Source organism: Petaurus breviceps, unplaced genomic scaffold, assembly GCF_028583685.1.
Source record: "Petaurus breviceps papuanus isolate PSGF00001 unplaced genomic scaffold, PetGlider_PUasm1.0 90633, whole genome shotgun sequence".
NCBI lineage: Eukaryota > Metazoa > Chordata > Mammalia > Diprotodontia > Petauridae > Petaurus > Petaurus breviceps.
The window spans coordinates 8,004,908-8,026,200 of record NW_027187293.1 but is presented as its reverse complement, the minus strand read 5'-3'; the positions used below and the strand labels follow the sequence as shown (position 1 = coordinate 8,026,200).

Below are 21,293 nucleotides of genomic sequence, written 5' to 3'. Positions count from 1 at the left end.
CTCTCTCTCTCTCTCTCTCTCTCTCTCTCTCTCTCTCTCCCTCTCTCACTCTTTCTCTCTCTCTTTCTGTCTAGCTTGTGTTCTATAGAACATAAAGTACTTAGCACAATGCCAGGCACCTTGTGGGTGCTTAATAAATGTTTATTGACTAACCGGTAATTGATTAATGTGTATTTGTCGAGTTGAATCTAAATGTGTGTGAATTATCTTCATATTTTGGTACCTATTTCCCATGGGCAACAGTTAAAACTATTTGACTGAGTATTTACTTCCATACTTATGTAAACCCATCTCACACTGTACTAATGATAACAGCTAACATTTTTATAGTATTTTAAAGTTTACAGAGAATTTCACATTCATAATTTCATTTGGTCCTTGCAGCAACCCTTTGAGGTAGGTACTATTTTTATCTCATTTTATATATAAAGAAAGCAACGTTCAGAAGTGGAATCATTTCTCCATGATCCCACAGAAAGCAACAGAGGCAAGACTCAAACCTAGTTCACTCCTCACTTTAAGTTTAGCACTCTTTCTACTTGATTACTCCCCAACAGGAAGCCATAGTTTCAACCAAACTAGCTTCTGATTTGTGCATACTCACATATGTTCCTCAGCAGCAATGATTTTCCTTCTCTCCTCTGCCTATCCAAATCTATTCTACCAATGTTTGGTTTTGCCCCTTCTGAAATAGTATTGAATTGACTGGAAGAATAGCTCCTCCTCACCCCCACCCTCATCCCTCTTCATCCTACCCTTTGCCCCAGTGTTAGGAAGCACATGGTTTAAAAATTGAAGGGATTTTTTTGATTCTTAAACTCTTTGTAACAATATTCACTCTCCTTTGTTCTTCTCCATTCTTTCCTTAAGTGCTAATATGCTTATATTCATTTGCTTCTCCTTGGCTTAGAATCAGAGAATTTGAGAGCTGGGGGAACATTATTGGTCATTTAGTCCTCTATCTTTATTTTAAAGATGAGGAAATTGTAACATAGAGAAGTTTGCCCAAGGTAACAGTGCTAGGTACAGTTGGAACTAGAACCTAGGTGTCCTGACTGGCCTATCTTCTCTCTATCTTTGTCTAGCATGAAAGAAAGAGAGATACCTAGAGTGGGTGAATCAATACCCACTTATTTTTTTCAGAAAAAAATAAAAAAGATGGATTAAAGGCATTGGGATCATTTCCTTTGGTGGGAGAGAAGGCTTAGGCCTTCAAATACAGAAGATAGTTTTTTTTAAATCTTTTTTTTAATCTTTCTAGAAGACAAAAAGGAAAGGATATCTGGAGAAAATTGTACTTAACCCTTTACTAATAAAATAAAGTCACTGATCATAAGACTTGCCAGACCCTGGGAGAGGCAGTATAAACTTTACATTAATGGTGAAATATACAAGTTGTGTTTTTGTTATGAAGAATTTGCTTTAGCAATTTTTGTGACTATCAACAGAAACTAAAAGTGTGGCAGTGTCCCAATTTGGCCACCTTTAAGGATAGAATGAAACATAACTTGCTTGGAACAAATGAAGTCCCTCTTTGAAAGTAAGACCTGGACTAAGTGTCACATAGTCCTTGGAATCCTTTATTTGCAGAACCCCGTCAGTTATATTTAAGGATCCTTTTGTTGTTATTGTTGCTGTAGTAAGGGCTTTATCTCATAGTAGGTGCTTAATGGATGCTTATTGGTGCTTGTTGGAATGGATTGGGTGGAAATTATTTCCTAGAATTTGTCAGACTTTTTTTTTTTGTATGTGTGTTGGGGTGGGAAGAGGGAATCATTCTCTCAGAAGACCCTAAACACCCCAGAAGTTAAAGACTCAATTGTTAAGTTGAAGGACTTGGCAGTTATGTGTCTACATTTTTCTTAAACAGAAAGTTAACCCTGTCCAAAAGCTTTATAATAGAAGGCCATACATAGATGAGACTTCAAGCAGCTTTGCTTTGAGCATAAACAGATGCCAAGATGGAATTAAAAAAAAATTCCAGAGCCATTACTAAGGCTACACTTTGTGAAAGATATAATTATGTTATGGCTCATTTGTATTTTAACACCTGTTCTTCATGCTTTGGATTGTGCCTCACATAATGATATTGTATGCTTTTTACCCCTTGATGGTACCACTAGGAAGAAGGCATAATTATGTGCTATTGTTAGTTTCAATAAATATATGTGATACTTTTAGCCTTATAATATCATGTTCTTATTTCTTTGAAATCCTCTATTATTAATGGAGAATAACCCCAGTTCAGGTGAGGATTGGTTTAATATACAAGTACATTTTTTAGTTCTACAGTATGAGATGGCATGAACTTCACTGATATTATAAATGGGAAATAGGTAGTTATGAAGATCATTTTCATTTTATCAACACCCTGATGGCTAGGGGCTATGTTGCCAATAATATTATCTATAGTAGTTGTGTACTGTACTATTACATGGTAGCAATTTTTTGGTCTCAGGACCCCTTTTGTGCCCTTAAAAATGTTTGAGGGTCTCAGAGAGCTTTTGTCTACATGAACAATATCTATTGATACTCAACACATTAGAAATTAAAGTATCTTAGTGTTACAAAAGGGACAGCTAGGTGGCACAGCATACTGTGCAGAATATTGCACCTGGAGTCAGGAAGACCTGTGTTCAAATTTAGCCTCAGACATTTACTAGCTATTTGATCTGGGAAAAATCACTTGACCCTGTTTGCCTCAGTTTCTTCATCTGTTAAATTATCTGGGGAAGGAAATGGCAAACTGCTCTAGTATCTTTGCCAAGAAAACTCCAGCTAAGTTCACAAAGAATCTGCGATAGCTGAAATGACTGAACAAAAAACGTTAAAAAAAATATTTTTGACTTCATAGATCCCCTGGATGATTCACAGGGGCCTCTAGCAGTCTTAGAGCACACTTTGAGAACCATTGGTATATGGCATAGTAGAAAGTCTGCTGGACTTGTTCTTCCCTCTTACTGTTACTCTGGACAAGTTATTTAATGAATTTAAACTTTCGTTTTCTTATTAGTAAAATAGGTGAAATAATTCTGCACTCTGTTTCTCAGGGTTATTGTGAGGAAAGAGTTTTGTAAACTTTCAAGTTCCATATAAATGTGAATTATTGTTATTGTTACAATTGGAAGCTCTTTTTCAGTCTACAAAAATGAAAATATAGGCCAATTAAGTGTTAGAACCTCTCAATTTATTTTAATTGTAACACTAGTAAGTCAAAAGTCATTGCTTCCTAATATTGTCTATATTTAGCAGCTCATGAAGTACATCTGAATTTCTTTATTGTCCTGAACTAATGCCCACAATGCTTTTTTTTTTAAAGGGATGCAAGTTTAGGAACCAGTCTTGTAGACATATCTCAAAAACAGTCAAATTATGTTTTGTCATTATTTGTATTATCATTTGATAACAAAAAAGTACATAATTCTTATTTGGTTAATTGAAAATATGGAAAAATAGAATGTAGGAAACAATATCGTCCCTGAAATACTTAGGAAGACAAAATTGAATAAGATGATCTCCACTGTTGGGGAATGGCCTACTAGGGAAACATTGACTAAAAATGAATGTGTCCCAAAATCCATGTCTGATCTTTAAACCTATCTACAATAAGGTCTCTCTCTCTCTCTCTCTCTCTTTTCTTTTTGCCTTTTTTGGAGGGCAATTGGGGTAAAGTAACTTGCCCAAGGTTACACGGCTAGTTTTTTTGTGTGGGTGTTAAGTGTCTGAGGTTGGAACCGAACACTGGTCCTCCTGTCTCTGACGCCGCTGCTGCTGCAGTGCTTTACTCACTGCACCACCTATCTGCCCCCTACAATAAGGTCTCTTGCTTAGCATACAAAGTTTTATCACCCATACGTATGGGGATTTTAATCAATCCATATTAAAGATACTTATTCTTTCAATTTGGATGGTGAGACTGGTGACTTTGCACAGCCCTCTCTAATTTAATCCAATTCATTTGCAAGTCATGGCACCAGCTTCCTGATGACATGGTTCTCTTTAAGAATGAAGGACAAATAACAACCATTTGAATGATTAATTCCTTGGTATGCCTACTATCAATCATCTCCTTCCCTCCCCTGAATGGTACAATCATGTGAGAAGATCTTTGCTGTCTTCTGTTTAGAAAGAAAGTACAGATCACATCGGTGGCATATGGAATGATCTGGGTCTGACCCATTTCTGGGGTGAGACCTCCCCCTAGCACTTAGAGATGCATATTTTCTGACTTTCATGCTTATCGCCCCTGTGTCATAGAGATGCTTAGCAAGACAGGATGGTTAACACATTTTTATCACTTCACTGAACACTTCTAACAGCTCTGGGAGTTAAAGGACATTGTTTAGAAAATGTTGTAGTGAGTAATTCTGGTAGTTACTTTTTATAAGTGTTTATATTGTTCATCAATATAAATAATTTGAAGTATGCATTAGTTGATTTTCATATTCCAATACTTTCTTTGATTTAATGAGGAGTGATTCCTTTGCCAGTGAAGAATACAACCCCTGCATACCTTAGGAGGTGATTAAATGAATTTCTGGAAATAAAAAATCATTAGCTAGGAGCCAACTTGGTGATGAGATTCAGTGCATTTAGGCTGAATTTCTTAGGACACATAGAATCTATAGCCTTCCTTGTAAAGAAACTCCATTGTTGTAGTCTTTGAGAATCCAGAGTAACTTCCAAGATTCCTTTGGCCCTGGAATAGGCTTTCAGTGGAATGGTTTTTTGTTTGTTTTTAATGGTCATATTCACATTCATCCTGTAGAACAAAGAAAAACAAAGTGCTTACAAAGCAAAAATTCTGTAGACCAGTTTTCACTGAAGCATTGCCATAGATAAGACCTGCTGGAGATAAGAGAGGCCAATTGAATTTCCTCTTAGGCAGATGACTTTGGTGCTTTAGGTTGTACACTGTGGACTTTCTTTTTTCTCCCTCCATGGTTAATAGTGCTAAATTCTCTCCTTTTCTAATGTTGACTAATTAAATGATCAAAAAACCATATTGTACTGAAAAAGAATCTATAAATGAATTGGGCCTGGGAAATCTGTAGATTTTTGCATAAGAGACAAAATGAGTAATGACACACTCTTCTGCCTGTTGTTTCTGCCGTCAGGAGTCAAGAACTCTACATAATTTAGCAGCGTAACTTCCAAGAAGAGGCCAGATACTGCAGATAAATTTAGCCTATTTTAAGGTTAGATAAATTCAGCCTTTTTTATGGGCAGGAGAAATTTATCACTGAAGTGCTTCTTGATAAGAGTCTTCTTAGCCCTAAACTGTAATCCTTGAAGTAAAACCATTTTTCACTTGCTAGGGTGGGAAGAAGAAAGGATCATACAAATTGTGGAAATCTGTGGCTTTATTTTTATTTAACCACCAAATCTATCACTCCCAGGCAATCATTTTCATTCCTACTATATGGCTGGTTTTATGGGCAAGCCAAGTCAAGTCAACAAGCATTTATTAAACACCTACTATGTCACTCAGTCTTAAACACTAAGTTCCTAAGATGCTCCAAGCACTGTGCTAAGACCTGGGGATATGAAGAAAGGTAAAAGACAATCTATTTTCAGGGATTCAATCCATATCTACCACCTGATCAAAATTCTTGGTAACTTTTGTACTGACCTTTAGGACATTCCCCTTCCTTCCTTAAAGGGTTCACTGCCTGGCTTAGTCTTTCTCTCCTCCTCAACTCTTGCCCTTCTATTAGTCAACTTCAGCATACACATCAATACTCCCTCAGACACCCTAACCTTACAATTCCTCAACTCACTCCTTTCCCATGACCTACTCTTCCATACTACGTCAACTATGCACAAAGAGGATCATATCCTTGATCTTGCTGCTACCCACAAATGCAGAACTTTGTGTTCACAAACTCTGAAATTCCTTTATCTGATCACAATCTCTTCCTTTGTGTAGCAACCCCCAAACCCTACTTTACTAAACGCTTTATTAAACACAAAGAAAAAGCAAAAACAAAACAAAAACTCAACCCAAAAAGCAAAGACAAACACTAACACCCAGCCACTGCTCTGTAGGAGCTCACGTTTAATGATCAATGCAGCTTAAGCATTAAGACGGCTGAAGATGGTAGAGTGAAAAAAACTGTCATTATGGTGGGGTTTATTGTATAAAGATAAAAACAAGCACATTCTGTGGGTATAAGATCATTCACATATGTGATCATGCTTTCTAGGCTAAGTGTAAGGAAGTGCTAAAACGAAAGAAATTCACATAAACATAGATCAAGAAGGGACCTTAATGATTATATAGTCCAAATCCCTTATTGTACAGTGAAGAAAACAAAGTCCAGAGGTAAAGTGTTTTGCCCAAAATCACATGATTGGTTAATGGCTGAACTGACTTTCAAATCTTCTCAGCAATCCAGTCTTCTTTCCATTTGTATTATAATAAAAATAATATTGCCTCATGGTTTGCACCAAATCTCATCCTTTGCAGGGCCCTGTTCATGACAGTGACAAGCAGGGAATACTTCCTAGAACAGTGTGTCATGCTTCATGACGTCCTCACAGCTTACAAATATACCAGGACATTTCTGACTTTCTCTTAATAACCCATAATGGATATGTCAGTCATGAGAGGCAATGTGATGTCATGGATAGAAAGCCAGAGTCAGGAATTAAGGTTCAAGTCCTGACTTGGAAAGATACTGATTGTGTTAACCTGAGGCCACCCATTTAACCTCTCACTATCCCAGCCAACTCTCTAAAGCTCTAAGTTGCAGAGGAAGTGTTACCTGCACTGCTAGAATGGGTTTCCTCACATTGGAATTTACATCAGTAAGTCACAGTTTCAGTACCAACAACTACCCCAACAAATCCAAAATGGATATGTGAGCCAAGAAGTTATAAAAACACTTCTTGAATACCTAAATATTTATATTCCAAGGGAGTCCAGCAAGATCCATTGAAGGAACAGGAGATGTTTAGTCTCTAGGACAGAAGACTTATGATGAACATGATAACTGTCATAAGTGTTTAGAGGTCTATAAGCTGAAAGAGAGATTTTTGTTCTTTTCAATTGAGAGCAGCACTAGGAACAAAGAGTAGATGTTACAAAAAGGCAAGTATGAGACTTAATATGAGGAAAAATATTTTTTAACAAGTTAAGGTTGTCTGAAAACAATGAAATGAATTGCTTTTTTCCTCCTTGGGGATCTTCATAAGTTGGATAACTATTTGTCATCTATGTTCTTGAGGGGATTCTTGTTCAGATCCAGATTAAACTAGATGTGCTCTGAAGTCCCTTCCATTTCTGGGATTTTGTGGTAGTTGGGCTTGGCCATGAAAGGCTGCAGTAGTGAAGGCTCAGGAAAGGGCAATGGGGATAGTTAAACAGGGCCTCACTAATGTTTTCAGTTTCTCTCTTTTTTTTTCCATTTCCTTCTTCCGCTGGGAGACAAGCAGTTCAGTATAGGTTGTACATGTGCAGCTAATGCAAAACAATAACATAGTAGATGTATTGTAAAAGACTGACTATATTTCCCTCCCTCCTATCCCACCTCCCACTTGTTCTATTCTCTACTTTGATCCTGTCTCTTTTCAAAAGTGGGTGCTTCCAACTTCTGTCCCCCCCAGCCTGCCCTCCCTTCCATCATCCCCCCTCACATCCGCTTCCCCCCCTATTCTCCTGGAGGGTGAGATCCCCTATTTAGTGTGTATTTCCCTCCCTCCTCAAGCCAGATTCAATAGGAATAAGGTTGACCCATTCCCTTTTGCCTTCCTATTCTTCCCCTCCATTGTAACCATTTTCCCTTGCCTCTTCTGTATGAGATAGTTGCCCCACTCTGTCTCTCCCCATCTCCTCTCATTATATTCCTTTCACCTCTTAATTTCTCCTTTTAAGTATTATCCCTTCCTGTTGAATTGGTCCCGTCCCCTCTATCTATGTATACCTGTAAACATATATACACACAATCACATATGTATTCATATGCCCGCATACCCTCATATAAAGACATATATATATATACATATATATTTCTAATCCCTTCAACTACTGAGAAAAGTTTCATAAGTCACAATTATTGTTTTTCCATGTAGGAATGTTAATAGTTCAACTTTGGCCAGGTGGCTCAGCAAGCAAGAGCACCAGCCCCAGTGCCGGGACGACCCGGATCAAATCCGGGCCCAGACACTCAGCACCACACCCAGAAACAACAACTGGCCGTGTAACCCCGAGCAAGCCACTCAACCCTGATTGCTTTAAAAAAAAAAATAGTTCAACTTTGATAAGTTCCTTATGATTTCTTTTCCCTGTTTACCTTCTCATGCTTCTCTTGCTTCTTGTATCTGAATGTCAAATTTTCTATTCAACTCTGGTTTTTTCAGCAAGAATGCTTGAAAGTCCTGTATTCCACTGAATGACCATATTTTCCCCTGAAACACGATACTCAGTTTTGCTGGGTAGGTGACTCTTGGTTTTAATCCCAGCTCCCTTGACCTCTGGAATATCACATTCCAGGCCCTTCGATCCCTCAGTGTAGGAGCTGCCAGATCCTAAGTTATCCTGATTGTGTTTCCACAATATTCAAATTGTTTCTTCCTGGTTGCTTGTAATATTCTCTCCTTAATCTGGGAATTCTGGAACCTGGCTATAATATTCCTAGGAGTTTTCTTTTTGGGATCTTTTTCAGGAGGTGATCGGTGGATTCTTTCAACCTCTATTTTGCCCTCTTGTTCTAAAACATCAGGGCAGTTTTCTTTGAGAACTTCCTGGAGGATGCTTTCCAGGCTCTTACTTTGGTCATGGCTCTCAGGCAGTCCAATAATTTTTAAATTCTCTCTCCTGGATCTATTTTCCAGGTCAGTGGTTTTTCCCATGAGATATTTCACATTGCCTTCTATTCTTTCATTTCTTTGGATCTGTTTAACAGCATCTTGATTTCTCATAAAGTCATTAGCTTCCATATGCTCCAATCTAATTCTGAAGCAATGATTCTCCTCAGTGAGCTTTTGAGATTGTTTTTCCATCTGGCAAATTCGACTTTTTAAGGCATTCTTCTCCTCATTGCCTTTTTGAGCCTCCTTTGCAATTTGAGTCAGTCTGTTTTTCAAGGTATTATTTTCTTCAGTCAGGCTGTTGACTCTGATTTCATAATTTTCTTGCATTGTTCTCATTTCTCTTCCCAATTTTTCCTCCACTTCTCTTATCTGCTTCTTAAGGTCCTCTGTGGCCTGTAACCAGCTTGTATTTTCCTTTGAAGCTTTTGGTGCAGGAGTTCTGACTTCACTGATTTCCTCCTGTTCCATGCCTTGCTCCTTCTTATCCCCAAAATAGGAGTGTAATGTTGGAATCTTCTGTCTGCTTTGTTTCCTTTGCCTGCTCATTTTGCCACTCAGTGATTTGACTTTTGGGCTTTTTGCCACAGTAGGACTCTGCCACCAGACAGGGGAGTTTTCGTCCCAAAGGCTGGGGTTTTCTCAGCTGCCGGAGGTATTAGATGGGTGCCCTCTCTGAGGTCTCCACATGCTCTGGCAAGCTGGACACACACCCCAGGACCTCCACTCTAGACTGCAATCCAGATCCAAGCAGGTTAAAGCAAGAGCGATTACCCCTCAGACTGGTGCTTGGTCCCCCTACACTCTGCAGGCCAGGAGCTGAAGCCGCCACGTGGTGCGGGCAGGCTGTGCTGGTTTCAGCGGTTTCTTGCCCCGGGGGTAAAAGCCACACACTCCCACTTACTGGGTCCCAAAGTCCAGACTGCACTGGCCTCTCACCTTGTCCTTCGCATCTATGTATTGATAAATCTGGAAACGGCCACAGCTGCTGCTAATCTGGAGTCCCTCTGGCTGGCAGCTGGTCAGGCCCACCCTGGGGCGGCGTGGTGCTGTGCTCGGCTCCCAGAGCTTTGCGCTGGCCGATTCCTGCTGGCCTGCCGGGCTGTTCTCAGTGGGAGGTTAGCTTCTCTGTGTCATTTTGTGGGTTCTGCAGCCCCAAAGTTTGTTTAGAGTCCCCTTTTTACATGGATTGAGGAGGGTGGAAGCCGGACCGTGGGAGGGTTGTGCTTCTACTCCGCCATCTTGGCTCCGCCCCTGCCTTCATCTTTCAATAGTCATAATTTGTGCCATATAATCCATGTGATCCATTTGCTTGTCTTTCTGCATGTCTTTTTTGGCTTTCTAATTTTCTCTGGAGATATAACAACCAAAACTGGACAAAGTGTTCTAGGGATTCCATAAAGAAGATTTTGTTTAACCATAAGGAAGTTGTGAAGCTTAGATAGGAAAACATTGAATTTGGAGTCAGGGGACTTGCATTGAGCCCTTCTTAGCTCTTTACGTCATGTGAAATTAGAAGAGAGCTCTGTTGATGTAAGTTCTGTAAAATGAAGAAGGTAGGTTAGGTGACCTATAAGATTGTTTTTTTCCTAGCTGAAAATCTCATGATTATCCTTGTCTTTTGAGTCACAGCTATATGTTGGGTTGAAGTCATAGTCACAGAATATAAGGGTTAGAATTTAGGCCAGACATCTAGTCCCATTCATACCTGAATAGAAATCTCTAAAATGTGATCATCTAGGCCAGTGGTGTCAAACTCAAATAGAAATGGAACTCTACTACTGGCACATTGCTGTAGAAAACCACAAATTAACATTATTAATGTTGTATTATATTTGTATTTATTTTGTTAAATATTTCCCAATTATATTTTAATCTGATTATAGCCACATTGAGGGTTTTTGTAGGTCCAATGATGCCCTTTGACAGTTTGACACCCTATCTAGACTTTGCTTTAGGACCTGTTGTGTTTTGGAGGGGATATATTCTCTAGACATCTTATTTCACTTTTGTATTGCTTCAATTGTTAGGGAAATCTTTCTTTGGGGGAGCAATTGACAATAGCAAATTAAAAGTTCTTTTAGGTCACAATTTCCATTTTTTTTTTTTGTTCTTAGCATATTTAGCCCTAGCATGATGCCTTGTACATAGCAGTCTCTTAATCGAAAATTTTTAACGTTAAATTTAATGATTCTAAAAATTCCTTTATTGGGGAGGGAATGTAAACTGATGTCTCAAAACTTTTCCTGTATAAACACAATTGGGTTTTGCCCCCATATTGAAACTCATTGCCATAGTTTTGTATAGCATTAGGAGAAATTCTTGAAGTTTAGTTGCATTAACTTGGTATTTCATTACCCAGAAGACCTTGCCACGTATAAATTTGTTGATTTCATTGCATATTTACTCCATATCATGTGGGAAAGATTAAGGTGTTTTAGAATTGGACTCCAGTGAATTCCACTTTTAATTCATCTTTATCCAGAGACGGGCTCATTTATCCCTACATTTCCTATGATTGCTATCATTTATTTTTCCATGGCAAAGCATTCCAACAGTCCTATAAAAATTTACTTATGTGTGAGTGCACTTATGTGTTTTAAATAGCCTGGATATGGAAACTCATCAAATACTATACTATAATGTTACTTTTATTTTGCCTTTTTTTGTTGTTGTTGCTTTTTGAAGGGCAATTGGAGTTAAGTGACTTGCCCAAGGTCACATGGCTAATTTTTTTGTGTTAAGTGTTTGAGGCCGGATTTGAACTCAGGTCCTCCTGATTCCAGGTCTGGTGCTCTATTCACTGCACCATCTAGCAGCCCCTGGTTTTTATTTAACTGTATAGGACACTATGCTAAGGCTTATGGATTCCAAAGTAAAATAAGACATAGTCCCTACCTTTAAGAAATTTACAGAAATAAGACATATAAAGAAATATAAAGCATGATGTGATACATTTAAAGGAGAGCACCATACAAAAATCAATAAGAAATTTAAGGAGAGATAATTTCCAACAGTGGTTAATAAAGAATGACTTATGAAAGTGTTGGTACCTGAGCTTAACCCTGATATATCAGCAGGTGAGGAAGATGGGTGGTGAGAGTTTTGTGCAGGCGTGTGAGTAACTGTGTGAGAAAAAGCATGAAGAAAGAAGAAATTAGAAACAAGGATAGTCTGGGTATGGACAGGATTAACTGGAGCATAAACTATGTTCTTTCCTACATCTATATTATAAACCTTCAAGTAATTATATTATTATTATAGCATAATTTTCCTTTATAAAGTCATGTAGCTCTTAGCCCCAATAGAATTACCTTTCTTCAAATTTCTTGATACTACCCTTTACCACTAATTCTACCAGCATGCTTGGCATGGATAGTAGATACTTATAGTCTTTACTTCCCAGAGTATCTTTGGAGACTTTTCTCGTAATAAAGAGGACTTATGTGGGCAGTTTATTAGTCATATGGGTCATTGATCACTTGTATCCTTTGCTGATATATTTTAGCCCATAGTTTCATTTTGAGTTCCTTATGAAAACTCTAATGGATGCCTTCTGGTCTTCATATTTTTTTTTTGGTTTATCAATTTAGTCTGATCTATACTTTGTGCTTAGTGCTATGGAGTTCAATACATTTTCTTTATCTGCTATGAAAAATGATTTGGAAGTGGGAAAATCCATAGTGTCTTTCTTGATTAAAACTAAAGCAAAGAAGCCATTGAGATTCTCTGTCTTCTCTTTTCTTACCCTTTTCAATATGAAAATTCAGTAGCCCTACTAATGCCTTATTTTTTACTTTTTGTCATGTAAGTGGTTTCAGAGTTCCTCATCATTAGCTTATTTTTTTTGGGGGGGGAGGAGAGGAATGTTTTTCCTGGGTGAGAAAAAACATACTTTAGCTTGCTTCTTGATACCTCACATACTTGTGGTATTCTACATATTTCCTAGATTAGCATGCAAGTTAATCATTATGACTTTAAAAGAGCTACCTGTTCCCCCAAAAGGGCCTTTTGATAAATAAAGTACATTTAGAATTAGTTATATTATAGAATATTGGAACTGATAGAGATCTTAGAAGTTATATCAAGCCCAATCCTCTCATAATAAGGAAAGTGAGTCCCAGAAAACTGAAGAGATTTGCCGATGAATAAGAGAAATGTTTCTTTCAAATGCTTGAAAAGTATAGTCTCTAGTTCTTGTTCTCTTTTAGGGAAGCAAACGATGGATTATACATGTATGTAGTAAAATTAAGATAATAGCAGTAGGAATGAAGTGTCAGAGAAAGATGTACCAAAAAACTAGACAAGGAAAAAGGACCTATTTATACAAGAATATTTACAGCAGCAATTTTTGTGTTAGCAAAGAATTGGAAGTTGTGGGGTGGCCAAGTGGCACAGCAAGTAAGAGCACAGGCTCCAGTGTCAGGATGACCTGGGGATCGAATCCAGGCTCAGACACTTAGCACCCACCCAGAAACACCTGGCCATGTAACCTTGAGCAAGTTACTTAACCCCAATTTCTTTTAAAAAAAAGAATTGGAAATTGAAGGGGTGTTCATCAATTGGGGAATGGCTGAACAAGTTATGGTATATGATTGTGATGGAATACTATTGTGCTATAAGAAATGATGAACAAGATGATTTCAGAAAAACCTGGAAAGACACATGAACTGATGCGAAGTGAGTTTGCAGAACCAAGTGGACATTGTACATAGTAACAGTAAAATTGTACAATGATTAACTGTGAATGACTTTAGCAATACAGTGTATTCAAGACAATTCCAAAGGACTCATGATGAAAAATGCTATCTACATCCAAAGAAAGAAGTATGGAGTCTGAATGCAGATTGAAGCATACTATTTTTCACTTTATTTTCTTCATGGTTTTTTTTTTAATTCTGTGTTTTCTTCTACAACATGAGTAATATGGAAATATGTTTTGAATGATTGCACATGTAAAACCTATATCAAATTGTTTGCCATCTCAGGGAGAGGGTTGGGGAGGGAAAGGGGAAGGGAAGGAGAGAATTTTGAAGTCAAAATTTTAAAAAATGAATGTTAAAAATTGCTTTTACTTGTAATTGGGAAAAAATAAAATATTTTTTAAAAATCAGGAAAGATAAGAACTCACCAAATAAGTGATAAAATGAAATATTTTCCATTGTTATAAGCACTGTGGGGAAAATGTGACTAAAGTAGTAATGGTATATTATAAATGGAATGGAAGAGGAAAAAGTCCAAGGGGAAAGTGGGTCAGAGAAAGTGAGTACTAGATTGAGTGGGATTGTCATGCTTTTGGGGCTGCTTTGTTTGATAGATGAATTTCCATTCTAATTGAGAAAATAGAACATGTATATATGAAACAATTGGAGAATGTTTTAACAAAACAAATTATATAGTGCAAGTTTATATAGGACAAACTAAGTAAGTACTGAGTGGACATGGAAGAGCAATGAATAGTCAGATCAATTATGAAACACTTTCTGAAATAGGTCAGTTTTGAGTTGAGTTTCTAAAGGGAAAGGAACAAATTTTGGCAAAAACAAAAAGAAGGGAAACCCATCAAATTGGAAAAGATGGAAAAAAGCAAAGTGACAGATGTTAGAAGGACTGTGAGAGTAGAGGCACAGTAGTGCACTATTGATGGAGCTAGGAATTGGTATAGCCATTCTGGAAAGCAATTTGGAATGATTCCCAAAAAGTTATTAAATTGTTTATACTCTTTCACCCTGCAATACCATTAAGAGCCCTATACTCCAAAGATCAAAGAAAGGAAGTGAAACCATATGTACAAAAGTATTTATAGCAACATTTTCTTTTGTAATGGCAAGGAATTGTAAACTAAAAGGGTGCCCATCAATTAGGAAATGGGTAGACAAATTATGGTATATGAATGTAATGGAATAGTATTGTGCTAAAATAAAATGATGAAGAGGGAACTTTCAGAGAAACCTGGGAAAACTTGTGTGAATTGACATAGAGTAAAGTGATCAGAACCAGAATGTTTATACAATGATGATATAGAGCAAAAGAACTTTGAAAGGCTTTAGCACCCTGATCAGCCCAATGATAAACCATGAATCTTTTTTTTTTTTTTTTTTGCTTTTTGGAGAGGGGAAGGTAGGGCAGTTGGGGTTAAGTGACTTGCCCAGGGTCACATGGCTAGTTTTTGTGTTAAGTGTCTGAGGCCGGATTTGAACTCAGGTCCTCCTGAGTCCAGGGTTGGTGCTCTATTCACTGTGCCACCTAGCTGCCCGATAAGCCATAAAGCTAATGGATTAAAGAACAAATACAACACCCACCTCTTCCCATAGAAGTGATGGGCTTAAAATTCAGAATGAGATGCATTTTTGGACATGAGTAATGTGGAAATTTGTTTTATTTGACTGTGCATATTTATTGGGAGGGTACAAGTTTTCATTTATCTTTATTATTCAACTGGGGGGGCAGTGGGTAGAGAGACAATGCTAGTAAAAAAATAAATTTTAAAAAAGAAAAAAAAAGAAGCGAGGATGGCATTATATATGAAGAAAGATCATTAAAGGCAAGGATAATGTTCTGTGGAAGAGAAAGTCAAATGGGTACAGAGGTAATAATTCTAGGAGGTGAGTCAAAGTCAGAAAGGTAGCCAGGAGCTTGGATCCAAATGGTAAAGGGTTTTAAATGCCAAGCTGAGTTTTTATTTTCTCCTAGAAGCAATAATGAGCCACATGAGCAGACTAGACGGCTCTTGAGAAAGATGATTTTAGGAGCTGTATAGACCATGGATTGAAGAGGGAATAGACTGGAGGTAGTAGATCCAATTAGTCCAAATAGTCCAAGAGAGAGATCATGAGAGGCTGAACTAAAGTGGCTGCCATTTAAGTGGAGATGGTGGGTGTATATGAAAGATGTTGTGGTGTTAAAATCAACAAGACTTAGCAGCTGATAGGATATTAATAATAAAGAGAGAGTTTAGTGCTAAGGATGATTCCAAGGTTAGGCACCTAGATGGCTGGAAGGATGGTTGTGCCCTAAACAGAAATAGGGGAGTTTGGAAGAAGAATGAGTTTAGGGAGAAGATGATGAGTTCCAATTTAGACACAATGAATTTTATATAATACATTACAATGTACCGTTTCATTCTTTCACAATAGTCCCATGACAAACTGTATCCCCATCTTCTTATAAGGAGAAGTCAAGAATTGCCTTATTCTATATGGAAAAAATAGAGACCCTTTGCTGAGACCTCCTTCTTCTCCACCTCTCCTCATCTTACATCTCTCAGATGTTTCCCCCTTTCACCTCTGTTTCAAATGTTGAGGTTCAGGAAGTAAAATTAAGGTAACTTATGCTATTTTTATTGTGAGAATTCTTGCTTTAGTGTCTGAGGAAGCAGTGGACATGCTTCAGAGAACTTCAAAATCCATGTAATATGTAAGTAGAACCTATATGATTTATGTATGATTTATTGATTATCTGACCCATTATGTGGTGATTTGAGGAAGACAAAGTAGAAAATGTTAACTAGTTAAAAACACTGGGGAACAAGGAAGAGGATAACAAAATGCTCACTTTTTAAAAAAATGGAAATTCTCCTGGTAATAGGTCTTTTTTAAAAATAGAAATTTTATAACCTCTATTTTTCTAAGTATCCAGAATAAAATAAAATCAAAGAAAGAATATAAAATTATACATTTATTGTTTGATAATGGGTACAAGGAGAACTTTTCTCTAGGTCACAAGTATGAATGTCAGACAATTATCCAGATGACTAAACATAATCTATAGAAATCACGAATGTTGAATTAGAGAACATTATAAAATGTAAAATGGATAATTTTGACTACATGAAATTGGCTTTCATACAAACAAAGTCAATGTAACCAAGATTAAGAGGGAGGTGGGAAATTGGGAAAGTATCTTTACAACCTATGTCTCTGACAAAGGGCTCATTTCTAAAATATACAGAGAACTGAGTCAAATTTATAAGAATACAAGTAATTCCCTAATTGGTAAATGGTCAAAGGATATGAACAGGCAATTTTCAGAGAAAGAAATTAAAGATATCTATAAGCACATGAAGAAATGCTCTAAATCACTATTGATTAGAGAAGTGCAAATCAAAACAACTCTGAGGTACCACATCTCACCAGTCAGATTGGCTAAGATGACAAAACAGGAAAATGACAAATGCTGGAGAGGATGTGGGCAAAGTGGAACACTAATGCATTGCTGTTGGAGTTGTGAACTGATCAAGCCTTTCTGGGGAGCAATCTGGAATTATGCCCAAAGGGCTATAAATACTTTCATATCCTTTGACCCAGCAATACCACTCCTAGGGTTATATCCCAAAGAAATCATAGAAGTGGGAGGAAGACCCATATGTACAAAAATGTTTATAGCAGCTCTTTTTGTAGTGGCAAAGAATTGGAAATTAGGTGCCCATCAATTGGGGAATGGCTGAACAAGTTGTGTTATATGCATGTTATGGAATACTATTGTGCTATAAGAGACGAGGAGCAGACGGTCTTCATATTTGCCTGGAGAGGCTTAAAAGAACTGATGCTGAGTGAGAAGAGTAGAACCAGGAGAAATTTGTACACAATTTCAGACACAACGTATGTGTGATGACTAACTTTGATAGACTGGACTCCTCTCAGCAATGCAGTGATATGTCAATCCCAAAAGACTCATGATGGAGAAAAATATGTGCATCCAGAGAAAGAACTAGAAAGAACTGAGTTTATATCCAGGTGGAAGCAAAATACCTGATCTTTTTCCTTCTCTTGTTTGGTTTTATGTCCTCTTTACCATTTTTCATTCCATCTGATACAATCCATCTCTATAACCTGACTAATGTATAATGTGAAAGTATTTACAGATCCTATACTTGACTATATGCTGCCATGGGGAGGAGGGGAGGGATGGGGACAAAATGTGAAACTCAAGGAATTGTGGAATTGAATCCTGTAAATTAAAAGGAAACAAACAAATTAATTTAAAAAAAGTAATCGAAAATGTTTACATAACCCATTTTAACCTGCCCCAGAGAGATATATTTCATAATGAAAAGGCTAGATAAGATACTGATGATTACCTGTGGTTATCAGCCCCTTGCTACTGACCTTTAAAGATTTTATTTTACTAAAGCAAAATCCACTTCTGTCAATAGAAAATTTCATTAAATACTTCAGCAAACAAAACATATTTTTCCCCTAAATGGTACTAGTAAATGACTTTGTGATTATCACAATTTATTTTTAAAGTTTTACAGTGTATACTGTCATTTATCTATTTCTTGTGTATATATGTTTTAATTCTTTTTTATAATGATTTTATTGTATATTTTCTTTGATTAGGAGCTTTCCCCCAACCATCCTGATAGTTATATACTTGAAATCATACCTTTTATACAATGCTATACTGTTATGAATAAAAATCATTCTTTTCTCACCTCTTTAACTTATATCTTCTGATATTCTTTTGTTCCCCATTAATAAAAAAAATTCCTCTTTATTTTATTTACTTATTTTTAAAATACAGGCAGGGTAACCTGTATCCCAAAAGGATGTGAGAGGCAGTTTACAAAGTTAAAATACATACAAAGCATAACATACATCATGATCACACACATCATGGGAAGCAGTCTGGTACATTGGAAAGAAAACTGAAGTTAAAGTCATAGGAACTGAATTCAAATTCTTCTGCCTGTTACTAGCTGTATGACCTTGGGCAATTGTAATGGTAATGTAATTTGAATTTGTAGACCCCTTTTTGTATTGGCAAGTAAGCAGGTACTTAGCACCTTGTTTCAAGTTAAGCAAAATTAGCAGGTACTTAGCACTTAGTAATTGATCAAGCCTCTGTTGGGGAAACAGATGGTATGAACTCCTGTCTCCTGTTACTGACTTAACAGGAAGGGGTTGACTGAAACAGGAAGCTTATGCTGTGTGTATATAAGAAAAACCCCAGGAAGGGACAGTCTGAATTCCTTGGGACCAGCATCTGGAGTCAGAGCTGCAGAAGAGAAATGAAAATCGAGAATTGAGTCAGAATTTACTGAGAACTTGTGGTGGCAAAGCTTCTTCTGAAGAGGAACCCAGGAGGCTGAAGAGGAGTGCAGGAGCCCAGGAGCCCAGGACTGGCTCCCCTCTCCCAGCAGGCTGGATAAGGTGATTCTGATTTTTTGAATGAGCTTCAGAAGACTGAGGAAGTATGACTGGGATGCTAAGACTTTGTCTGTTTGTGGCTTGGTTGAACCTTGAGTTCCCAGGAACAGAAATTGTGAAGGATTTGAGATTGACTGGACCCTGTGAACTTCAGTGAGGAGCAGGACTTACATGGAGAGCTGGACAAAGAACTGGGAGCTGTCTGCCTTTGAATCCAGATAACTGTTTGGTGGATTCAAGTAGGAGTTGCCTGTCTTGGGTCAAGATGAAAAGACCTCTCCATGGGTACTGAGTAGTGATGAAATTGTAGTTTACTAGTGACCTGGGGTGGAGGGTCTATGTATTTTCCAATGATTGTACTTAGTGATTAATGATACTGAGCAATTGATTGCTGTATAAGTTTGAGTTAACTTAGTGTGCCCCATGAATGGAAGACTTTGACTGTTGTACTTTGAGATGATTGTTCTTTGTTCAAAACTTTGTGGCCACTATGGTGGAAACTATGTGGCCATTTTAATGATAAGCTGTTGTGAATACTATGTTGTGATTTTCTGTGGTAAGTTGTAATATTGTGAATGCTATACCTTGATTTTCTGTGAATGTTTTGCTTTATTTTGTTATGGAATAGAGTGTTCACTATACTGTGTAATCAGAATCTTAAAAGCTGTTCACAGTAGCATGCTTCTGGAAAGCTGCTCGTGCATGGCGTTACAGTTATTTATCCTCTACAGGCTCTAGTATCTTCATCTGAAAATGGATCCTTTTTAGATTTTGAACTATTATTTTCAACTATTAACTATAACCATAGGCATTCAACTAATCCCAATGTATATAATTGCATCTGTCATATCACTTACCATTCTTTCATTGTTTATGATATATCATCAGATATGTTTTATGCACAATGAATTTAATAATTTAATTTAATAAGTTGTTTCTGAAGGAATGAAGTAATGCTCTTCAGGAAGGGGATGGGGTGTTTCCCAAATCTTTAGTCATATACAATAAACCATAAATTCATTGAATTAGCTTCCTTGTACACTGTGAAATAAAAGTATGAGATTGCTGTTCTATTTGCTCCATAGTAAACACCAATCAGCTTATATTTATTGAGTCCTGGCTATTGGTAATGCAATGTGGGGAAGAGAATGAAGTATCACTGTAAGAAAGTGACTTTTCCCTGTAGGAATTTACAATCTAGTTGGAAAGAGTTAACTAAAAATAGCAGATAAGAAATGGTAAATTCCAAATGAGTGGCAGCTGTTATAGGAATTAAAAGAAAGGGAAAAATCATTTAGTCACTTTATTACCTCTTTGGTCAAAATAGACTTCATGGAGATGGTTTATTTTAATCTGGTCCTTGAAGGATGGATAGAAATTGGAGAGGCAAAGAGAACTTGGTCTAGTGGGAAAGAGCTTGGGTTTAGAGACAAAACATGGTTTCAAGTCATATTCCTGCTACATAATACTTGTTTGACCTTGGGCAAATTACAGCTTCTCTAGTTTTGTTCCTCATCTGTAAAATCATTGTGTTGGACAAGATGATTCTGGAACTTTCTTTTAAATCCAAGTTAACAACACCTGCAGGATGGAATGGAAAGGGGGTGGATTGAAGGCAGAGCTGTAGATATAGATTCAGAAGCTATTAGAATAGAGGTGATAACTGAATATATAGGAATAGAAGAGATATTGACTCAGTTCTCAGAACTCCTATACTCTCTCCCAGAGTCATTATATGGGGTTTAGCTACAAATATTGAATCTTGTTGGAATTTTAAAATATGGGCCCCTAAGCAAAATGTTGTAAGACTAACAACTATACTACATAACACTATCTTGGGCTGCATCTTCCCTTAGTCATTAAAAGTGGGAGTTGATAAGAATTAGAAAGATTAAAAATTAGAACTCTAACTTTACTTTGAATTACAAACAACAGACTTCCCTTCAGCAATACTTTGTTAGGTACTGGGGATCTAAGATAAAATGAGTACCTCAGCAGTAAAATAGTTAATAGTCAAGTCAACAGACAATCATTAGGTACTTAGTAAGTGTCATTTCTCCTGGAAATGCAAATGCAAATTACACACACACACACACACACACACACACACCCCAACCCTCCCCCCCCCCCAAAAAAAAACAACCCAAAACAAAGAAACAAAACCCATAGGAAGAAGAGCCATCATCTGTCCCTGCCTTCGAGTAAACTTATATTGTAATAGGGCAAAAGGTTTGAAGGGTGGGGAGAAGGTAATCACAAGGGGGACATGGCAGTGTGAGGGATAATTTGCAGTGAACTTTCCCAGTTTGGAAAAATCAAATCTAGAGTGGC

At 37.3% G+C, this 21,293-nt stretch overlaps 1 protein-coding gene across 1 annotated transcript in view; it reads left to right on the top strand.

Moving 5' to 3' along the window:
- RYR2 (ryanodine receptor 2) overlaps positions 1 to 21,293 on the top strand; it is an 864,696-nt gene that overhangs the window by 14,356 nt on the left and 829,047 nt on the right. The gene's annotated exons all lie outside the window — the stretch shown is intronic.